The sequence below is a fragment of the Sebastes fasciatus genome, chromosome 8, assembly GCF_043250625.1.
Source record: "Sebastes fasciatus isolate fSebFas1 chromosome 8, fSebFas1.pri, whole genome shotgun sequence".
Lineage (NCBI taxonomy): Eukaryota > Metazoa > Chordata > Actinopteri > Perciformes > Sebastidae > Sebastes > Sebastes fasciatus.
Window position 1 is genome coordinate 17,290,151 of NC_133802.1, and position 10,844 is coordinate 17,300,994.

At 39.7% G+C, this 10,844-nt stretch overlaps 1 protein-coding gene across 7 annotated transcripts in view; it reads right to left on the reverse strand.

The window, feature by feature from the left end:
• Window positions 1-285, reverse strand: part of tmcc1a (transmembrane and coiled-coil domain family 1a) — a 48,183-nt gene extending 47,898 nt beyond the window's left edge. For 6 of the 7 annotated variants that reach the window (XM_074643921.1, XM_074643916.1, XM_074643920.1 and 3 more), the window contains exon 1: window positions 145-285. The gene's annotated coding sequence lies outside the window, so the exon portion shown is untranslated. The remainder of the gene's footprint in view (window positions 1-144) is intronic. The other variant, XM_074643927.1, reaches the window with a different exon arrangement.
• Window positions 286-10,844: the final 10,559 nt, after the last annotated feature.

Genomic DNA, 10,844 nt, shown 5'->3' on the forward strand with positions numbered 1-10,844 from the left:
TACAGAGCTGCTTATAAAACGTTGAAATAATCTACATCCACGCTCTTTAACAGCTTTCACTCGCAGCACAGAGTCGCAGCAGACATCACAAACTGACGGTACTACCTGTAAAAACAACATTAACAAACATATTTGAACACTTACTCGGGTGATAAACTCTTGGAGCTGACACAGACGGTTAGTGAGCGGCAGGCAGAGTCACCCATCCTCTCCGAGAACCGTCACCGTCCGCCCAACGGGCTGTTCAACCTCCCAGCCCTGACGTCATGACGTAAGGACGTAAAGCTAAAGGAAAGGAGCCAAAGATTGTGTGTTGTGATAAGAAGCCTCACTCGCCTATTAAAAACAGATACCTACCCCTCTGATATAATTATGTACACGGACATGAATAACGACACATACACATGTGTTTAATTTAACTTGTTGGGTAAAGCTAAAGTCTGCTCATAATTTAGTTTTTATTTCTTCTTCCAAAAATAAGTTAGAGGAACTGGAAAATTAGATCAGGAAGTCACATGTTAAAGTAAAAGCTATGTTAAACTGTTAGGATGGCATTAAAGCAGGGGTCAGCAACCTTTACTATCAAAAGAGCCATTTTAAGCATAAAAAAAGAAAAGAAATCTGTCTGGAGCCGCAAAACATTTGATCATTGTGATGAAGGTAACACAGCTTTTAGTCTAAGTATATAGTGTCTAATGCAGGGAGGGCCAAAGTGCAAATGTACGACGGAGTATTAGAGCCACATTGTCGTAATATAACGAGAATAAAGTCATAACTTTACGAGAAAAAAAGTCGTAATATTACAAGAATAAAGTCATAACTTAACGAAAAAAAGTCGTAATATTACGAGAATAAAGGCATAACTTTACGAGAAAAAAAGAAAATAACACGTAAAATTACTAGTTTATAATATTATGACTTCATTCTCATAATATTACGATTTTCTTTCGTAAACCTATGACTTTATTCTCGTAATATTATGATTTTATTCTCTTTATTTTTTGTCCTCAATGTGGCTGTAATACTCGTACAATAGACCTACAACAATGATAAATAAAAATGAAAATGTAAACAAAAAACAGTTATTAATTTCCATTTTTAAAAATCCACAGGGAGCCACTGGAGAGGAGCTAAAGAGCCGCATGAGGCTCCGGAGCCACAGGTTGCAGACCCCTGCATTAAAGGATTAGTTCACGGTTTTTCAACCCTGACCTTTAATTGATGCTTCCAATTGAGGCAGAACAAATAAATAATTTATTTAAAAATAAATGAAATGACAGAGATATGACATGGCTGACCTAATTCACACCATTTGGACTGCAAGCCAGTGACACACTACAACATGGTGGTGGTTACTTTGTCATAAAGCTACCCAAAAGATGGTCATAAATTATGAAAAACCTCTTTCTTAGCTGAAATAAACAAACGTTTACACATTGTACTGTTTTCAACAAGCTTCACTGACTCCTAGAAAACAAGATGGTTAAACTACAAACTTACAACTCTCTTAGACATTTTTGTTCATCTCTACAGAAGAGAAAACAAAAAACATAACTGATGAAATAACCATATTGATTGCTGTCTACTCAGTATGAAAATAGTAATGCAAACATTTCTGGTTTATCTCATACCAAAATAAAATATCCTGTTGTATTCTTTGCATAATTTTCACATTGGACACTCTATCACCAAAGCCTATTGTGGAACTTATTGACTTATTGTAAAGTATATCGGCTGGTTATATGTAACTGTATATATGACTACTGCTACTGTTGCTCTGGTAAAATAGTAGCATTCTCACATGTCTTCTTCAGTACTTCTCATACAGTGGTCAATAGTTTTTTTTTTTTCTGGGATCCATGTCCACTATATGCAAGCAGACTGAAGCTTGAAACCTGACAAACACAATGTCATCATGTCTTATTCCAGAGCACCAGTGGTTCCACATCAAACCTGTTTTAACATGACTTCAGTCTTTCTGTTCTCAGACAGCAGGACGTGCTTGCAGAAGCGTTTCATTTCTGGATAATATGTGCAAGGTCTCCTTCTCATAGCCTCGGTAGCTATGGCAACATAAAATGTATCTCCAATATCAATGCTGAGAATAACTTTTTTCATCTGTGCATTTGTGATTTCAGGATTAATAGGTGTTTCGAACTTCAACTAACAAAAAGCTGACTTTGAGTTTAGTTAAGTAAAACCTGCACACACAATGAGTAAAGGTCCACAGCTTGCAACGCATGCATTTTCTGTCTAAGATAAAGTATTTCTTGAGTCTAAAAAGGCTGCAGCAACACTTCCACATTTGTTGTATATAGTAGTCATAAGGAAAGCTAGAATCAAGGACAACTATACAAGAGGGATGCACTGATACCGATACCGGATTGGACATCGGGCTGATACTGACTCAAATAGCTGGATCGGATTTCGGTGACAATGGTGCCGATCTATTAAATTAAATTCTATGTTTATACACTATATACATTATATACTGGATTTTTGGACCAATTTGTTGCTGCATTAAAAAGGTTTGCACTTGAATTGTAATTCCTGTTAATTTTGAAGATTTTGTTTACCAAGTTGCTGGTGTACGATTTATTATTTTAATAATAAATAACATATTCACTAAATTTATAACTGTGTATTTATTTGTTACATTTTGTTTTAAAAAGTTAGGAATCGGCCGATACCCAAAGGCCAGGTATCGCTATCGGGACTGAAAACATCCCTACTATACAACATGGAGAACATTTTAGAGTTGTAACATCTAAAGACACATATTATTTATAATTTGTCATGTTTGAGGTTTTTATATGTGCAGGTCTTCAGAGAACGTATGCTCTTTTGTCACATAAGCATGGAACTTTCCCCGGAGCTTAACTTTTGAGGAACTCATTGCATTTCGACCGCAGGGACCAGGGTCTAAATTCAGTTTGAGCCAACCCCAAGAGGATGTTTCACCCCCCAAAAGGCCCTGGTCAGGGGGTAATACTTTCTGAAAGTACAGAAATTTCGTGGTGGGGTTTGCAGGGATGATCGTCGCTGATTGGACAAACATCGGACTAACTTGTCTAATCTTCGTAGCCCTTTGAAACGCTATGGAAACGCAGACAACAATGGGCTGAAGGAACCTTTTAGTTCCTGGAAAAGAAGTCCCTGGACTAAAATTACCAGAAACTTCTTGGTGGAAACACGGCTACAGTCATCTTTTAATCCCCCCCAAAAATTAATAATACAAATACCAGTTTGACAAAACTGCTCCAAAATTTGTGTCATGGATTTTTACTCCTCAAAACCTAGGCTTAAAGCTGCAGCTACAGTATATCTGCATCATGTTTCATTCACCTGGCAATTTTAATTTCTGAAGGATGCAGAGTTCAATGATGTATGATTTGCTGCTGTACTTGTGCTCTAATGTCTCTCCACTAGATGGCAACGTTGACACAGACATGCAGGTCAGAGCAGTTGTGGGTTTTGATGGTGGTGTGTCTCAGAACATTGATCGCCTATTTCATTGTTGTTCAGCTATTTTAGACAAAATTTAAACTTCACCGTGATTGTGTCTTATATGAAAACCACACTGACTGGTCTGTACTTGAACTGTGTACTTGTTGCAGTTGATGATGTAACCTGTCTGTCCAGTTCATAAATTCTGTGTAGCTGAATTGGAGACTCCTGATGGGGTCTAAGGGCAGCAGACGGAGAAAGTGGAGGAAAGGGGAATAAGAGGATACACGAGGGTCTGAGATTATTGTCTGTAGTATGTGAGAGTGTGGATGGCTGGTCTTTTCTCTTTGGGAGATTTATGTCCCTGTATTAAAGAAAAAAATCTGCGTACCCTTAGTGTTTAGGGTGTTGTATGTTAATAGCAATGGTGCCCAAAGATTTATGATTTATAATATTTGCCTGTTCCTTCATCAAAAATATATTTTGGTTGAAAGTTTTTATTGTTACACAGCTGTAACAATCCAAATTCCCACAAATCATTCTGTACCAACACATTCTCATCTCAGCTTTGTAACGCCCCTTGGCATCACTTTAGGATTAGACAACAAACCACTTTAGTTAGGTTTAGGAAGGAACTACATGGTTGGGCTTAAAATTACTACGTTTGTACAGTGAAAATAAAACAGAACGTTGTGAACACGGGACATGAACATCCGTCTCCTGGATGAAAGCCTTTTGTTTGTTGGACCCATCCACCTCCCCTTCCGTGTGTCTCTTTCGCTCTTTAAACTACATCACCACACTCCCGGCGCACTTTTATCAGAGCATTTACTGTTGCCGCGGATGGGTTAACATTATAATTAATGGAACAGCAGGTGTGTTTCATACCACGCTAAAGGGTGCCCCTGTGCAGCGGTACTGAACTCCGACGGCCTTGACAAAGCCTTTGTATTTAACGCCCGGGGAATGAGAACGGACTGTCTGCACAGTGGCTGAAAAAAAAGAAGTAGAGGTTTGATTTTTCTCTCTTCTGTTCATTTTGTTGAAAAAAAAATATAACTTTACGTTGATATATTCTGCCCAATATGTCAACAATATTGACTACAAATTGACTCCTCAACTCTCCACTTCACAAAATAATATATTTATATTTTTATGGTCATCCATAGATTTTAAAATATGATAAAAATGATTTCAAAATTTAGGAAAGGTGAGAGTGTGAGCCACTGAATGTCATTCAAGTCAACACGGAGAAGTAAACAGGGAAATAATCATTTGGTGAAGAACTGTATTAGAAAATGAGACAAATGAAGGAAGATAAAATAGCAAAGGAAAAAAAGAATGAAGCTAGTTCTGTGTGTGGGCAATCTCATGTTATTGGATGTTCCTATATGTAGAAGTAATAATGGCCATGGCTAAAAATGACTTTCAGGTTCACTTGTTTCAAACACTTATTTGCAAGCTGAATATTCACAAACACCTCTTTGTATCCAGTCTTTATATTTTAAGAAACATATTGCCCTATTCTGTTTCAGTACCAGTAGTGAGTTGTGCCTCTGCTTCACATTAGACTGTGCCGGAGGCCATAATTCACTCATCTAAGAATTTCACACACTCCTGCTTCACTTCCTTCATTAAGGATCTGTGAGGTTCGTCAAGAGGTTATTGTAGAATACATACAGTACAATACAACTCTAGTTGTGACATCCAGACCAGGTTTAACCATCATCATCTTTGCTTTTTTTAAAATGGTAAATCAAAACCTTTCCTGCACTACATGTTGCCCATTTTTATAGCATCATCTTACTTTAGAGAGAATACCTTAAATTACATTTCATCCATGCTGGAGACATGGCTCTATGGTTGGTCCATCACTTTGATCCTGACTGAAATATCTCAACAACTAATGGATGGATTAACCGGAAGGTTTGTGCAAACATTCACAGTCCCCAGAGGATAACTCCTAAAGCCTTTTTTGATCCCCTGACTTTTCCTCTGGTGCCACTGCAAGGTTGAAAGTTTAGTTTTTTAATTGAAACATTTCAACACATTCTCATCCCAGCTCATCACATACTGACGCTTGCCAGACCCCTTGGCGTCACTTTACGGTTGCAGTAAATACATGTTTAATGTTGTGAATTCAAACAAAAACACTTGCTTAGGTTTATGCAACACAACCACTTACTTTTAGGAAAAACATCATGGTTTGGCTTAAAATTAGTACATTTGTACAGTGAAAGTGATACTTAACGTTGTGAATGTGGGACACGAACAAACAGCTGATTGTAACGTGAAAGCAAAACTTAACGCACGGGACATCAACAACAGCCTCCTGGAGGAAAGTCCTATGTTTGTTGGACCCGTCCACCTCCCCGCCCCCATCAAAACACTCCCCGACCTCTTTCTCTGATGCCGTGCTCACACTACGAGCGACACAGCAACAGGCTACAAGCCATTTTCAATGGAAGCCGGTCGCATGAAGCTACAAACTGACACTTGACATTTATCGTTGTGTGACGGGCGTGATGCGCTTCAAATAAAGATGAGCTGGTCTCAACTTTTTTCAGTGCTCCAATGACACGTGAAGTGTCAACCAAATCTCATGTTTTTGTTTCACCCTGTTCTGTTCCATCCAAAAAAAATGCTGTTAGCCAGTTCCCAGTGCTGTTTAACGACATCACTACGTCAACGAGTGCTTCAACGACAATGTAGCGACCACGCTTGGCCGTTTTGTTACTTTTGTTGCTCGTGGAGTGAACATAGTTTGAACGTTTAATATTGCCATAGATGGGTTTACATTGTAGTTAATTAAAAGCCCAGTGTAGCTCAGATGCTAAAGGGTGCATTGTGCGTCAGCATCACACGACGATGGGTGTGACAAAGCGTTGATATTTACTCCCAGGGAATGAGAACGAGCTGAATGTTCCAACAAACACTGGATGGATTGAAATTTTGTAAAAAAAATCACGGTCCTTACAGGATGAACTGTAATAACTTCAATCCATCATCTAGTGCCATCATCAGGTAACATTTGTATTAATGATTTATGATTTAGGACCAAATTCCTGCAAAATTATTAACATTTCCATCAGCCTCACCTGTAATTTTTTTTAGTGCTAATTAGCAAATGGTACAGCCTCACAGAGCCGTTAGGAAGGACGTTGATCTTGTCGACTTGTTGGAGTATCCCATCCATGTGAACATCATAATCTAGTTACAAAACCCCCCCAAAAAGCTCTTCTACTAGTTTTGGACATGCAAGCCGTATTATTGTGAAAGAAACTAGTAAACTGCTGCATAAACACCTAATCTGTGTTTCTGATCACAATATTTATCTACGCAAATATGTTGTTGACTTGATAGACTTAGAATTAAGTCAGAAAAACAAACATTATGATGATAAAGGATACAATTTTAGTTGAACTGCTTAAGTGGAGGATAAGTTAAGGTTTGTTTGTCTCTCTCAATTTGCTGATAATGTGGAGAAGTGAAAGACACAAACATTTGGGTAAACACTTTAGCCACATTTACACTGTTTTTACCCCTTCCATTCCTCTTAGTAGGCGACCTTTGAGTCTTGCCCTGACCTCAGCGTCCTTTTTATGTTTGTTGCCTCCACCAAGTGTCGTCACACCACCGTTGGAGGGAGCAGGTTAAAAAAGTTGAATCTAATTTCTCATTAGGCAATCAATGATTGTAACTGACATGCAAATGATTATTGCCATGCTGTAAATTGCTTTAATTTTTAAATTAAAATGTTTAATCATAATGATTAAGGAATGAAATTAAGACCTGTGAGAAGTATGAATCACCAGAGACCAACTGTGAACTAGTGACAGCTCCATGGAGAGACGCATATAACAGATAGGTAGAGTTTGCAGTATTTATGTGCTGTATAAAAGCTCTTAATGACTGTGTCAGAGTTGTTGTTCACACAACATGAAAAGCAGAAGCTGAAAAGCAAGTTCATGTGAAAAACATCCCAAAAAAATAGAATTTTCCTCACAGCAATGTCCTCAAAAAGTAGTCAACAAGTGTAGATGGGTGTTCTGTTTTTCACATGATCTGATCAGACCTGTGCTCCCATTAGGCAAAAGGACTCAAACAAAGCTTACGCAAAAACAGAAACACGCTTAAATATAACGTACACTACACACTCAAAAGCACACGAACCACAGGCAGGCTGTTTTTCCTGCTCCCACAGTAGAGCAGAGGATAATGGGACAGATTAGTGTGAGCGGCTGATGCCTGGCGGCCCTTTCTCTGAGAGCGCGGCAGACGAGGATGCTGGCTCTCAGTGGCCCTCGCCAATTACAGCATCCACTCTCGCAGGCCGGGCCTAATGAAGAGTCCGAAGCATGGGAGTGGAGGCGGGCAGCCAAGGATCGATCCCCAGCCTGGTGAGGCCACAGGTGGGGGGTAGACATGGGAAAGCCTGGGGACTGAGGGACCGCATCACTTCCTTCTATCATACATAGGTCTTCCTCAGGGAGATACGGCTACATCTTTGTCTATGCTCCCCCGTTTGACCTCGCAACATCATTATACTCACTCCTTTTTGCATGTTTTAAATTGTTCTCCCTCTGATGTGCATCAATAGTGCAAAGCCGAAGGTGGATGCTGGTGTGTCTCATAAGTCTCTGGTGCCTCCAGCTTTGTTATGTCAAACTAAGCTTCAGGGAAATTGAGTTTTTCAAGCCTGACGTTTCTTTAGAATAATCCTTCCAGAGCAGTAATTGTTCTTCCGGAGTGGGAGTTACTACAGCTTCTCATTTCACTGTGAGATTTAATGAGCTCTATTCTATGAATGACAGGTTGTCCATAACATGTAGTTTTAGTTTTAAGCATGTACTGCAGGTATACCTGAGACTGTAGCATCTGTGGGGCAACTTAAAGGATATAGCTGGAGATTTTTTTAAATCTTTTTATTAGCCACACTAGCTGTAGTCTTGTTTTTAACAATTATTCCCATGAAGAGATCAAAACCAGTGATAAATTTAATTTAATTTAAAAACAAGTTTGGTCTCAGTAGCCACATTGCATGGCATGGGGCCATAAGAAATTCAGCCGGACCAAGGGAAAAAATTAAACATTGTTGGATTTTAATTCTGGTCTGGTTCCTGTTCACACTGCCTTTTTACTAACGAACCAGAGGAGTAAACATGAAGTTATACAGACTGACAGGTAACTCGTTGATACGGCTGTTTTGGCAATTGTCATCCTGCATCATCAGGACCCACGTGGGGAAATCAAATTCGGATGAGTGACAGAAGTTTATACGCTCCCAGATGACTAGTGCGAATGCATAGTCCGAACGCCGGGGAGCGCATGGACACAAGCATGATCGGTGTGCTGTGGGATCGCTGTCACACACTTTTTAATGGAGTTAATGAACTGAAAAAGTACACAGGGTCATATACAAGCACAGCAGTTTAACAGCTTTTGACCTATTATTCAGGAAAAATACCCAAGCTGACGTGCTTAAACATGGCATTAAATACAGATCACTTCGTGAACAGATTTCACGATCAGCAGATGGATTTATTAGTAGTTTAGCTTTTGATATAATGCTAAAAACACATATCTGCTACCATAATCCAACCGCACCAGAGTTAACTTGGAAGCATTTTTCAAGCGGTTGTTTGGTCCGCACCAGTGTTCGATTGACAGCTTTGACACCAGCCCAAACAAACTGTCAAATTGGGCAAAGGGACCGGAGTTCGTTGTAACCAAAACAAACGGGTTAGGTGTGAAAGCACCCTAAGTGACTAATAGGGGCAACGATTATTGTAGTTCCAGTATTGAAGGATAAAGTTGTAACCGGCAGCTGCGAAACGAGCTGCGAGGGCAAATGAGCAGCGTCAATGTAACGTTACGTTCACTAAAAGTGCTTGTTTTTTTCCACTGACAGGCTCAGATTGGTATTAGCAGTGTCTGACAACATTATGGGAAGGATCCTACAGAGAAATAAAACGTTCTTCTTTACCTTTCGCTTGATCCGGTCTCAAATAGAAGTCTTGTTGAGAAATCTGAATATCCATATACTCTGGCACAAATAAATACGGACGGCCATAGAATTCAAAGACCTCATCCACATTGTCGAGATGACCTAAATATTTAGCTGTGAAATTGAAAATCTTCAGATAACACTAAGCTACGCTTTCTGTACTCCAACACAACAAACGCTGTTCGGCTGACACTCGTGTTTCCACCATTGTTATATTCCACTATTCCACCGTTGTCTTCCGGCAGCACGTCACCTCGCCAGATTTCATAGCGAGACCTCTCCTTGAGCGAGACTCTTTCCATAATGTTGTCAGACACTTATAATAACAATCAGAGCCTGTCAGTGGAAAAAATAAGCACTTTTAGTGGACGTAAATGACGGTGCCAGCTTGCCCCAGTAGCACCATATTGTAGACTGAGCAGCTGCCCTCTGCAGCGTTCTCCCTTAATACTGGACCAGTTTCAGAAATTGTTGTCCCCATTAGTCAGTTAGACACAAAAACATGGGAAAATAGGGTCCAGGTTGAAAAATACCGTAGTTGCCCTTTTAAAAAGGCTATATTGTTGCTTTGGGTGTCATATTCCTTCATTAAAACGAACATGGCCAGTGTAGTTAAAAACAAAACAATTCCGCAACTCCATTTTCACTCCAATAAACGTAGGTGTCGAGTGGCCATGTTCATATTGCTGAAAAAAGTATGTCACCCAAATGGAAGAGTATGGCCTTTTTATATGTGTTTTTTAACAGTTTTAGATGCCAATGAAGTAATACATTTTTTTTTTTAAAATACAACATCTCTGAGCACAATTTTCACTTTTTTGTAAAAATAAACACACTCACTCTATATTCTGATCATGCCCACTGCTGCTCAGTCTTTGATAAGGTCAGGAACCTCTGCTTCCTCCTCAGCGTTTCTGCATCGCCATGGTGATCAGCATGCTAATGGAGCTAATTGCCATTTCTAGTTTTAGATTAGCATTCAGAGGGAAGGGCTAGCCAGCAGGGCTGACAGCTGTTATAGCTAATGCTAACACTAGAGAAGATATTCCAAATATTTCTCTTAGATGCCAGCAGGTCTAAAACATGGACCCATTTCACCAGCCATTCAATGCTGGGGCTTGATTATTGCCAAAATTACCTCCAGAAACACCTGTCACCATGGCAGTTATAGGCCTGTTCAGACTGACTGGCCATTGTGGTTCCACCCCGAACACAGTTTCAAACTAAGTGCTCTATTTCTTTGATGTCTGAATCGGAATATTGTTCAGTTGGTCGCAGCATCATGGCGTTTTTATTCGCCAAGCTAACGGCATGATGACAATGTCTGCCTGTTTGTCGGTCAGTCCGTCGGCCCTCCACTTTGGTCCAGATTGAAATACCTCAAATATTG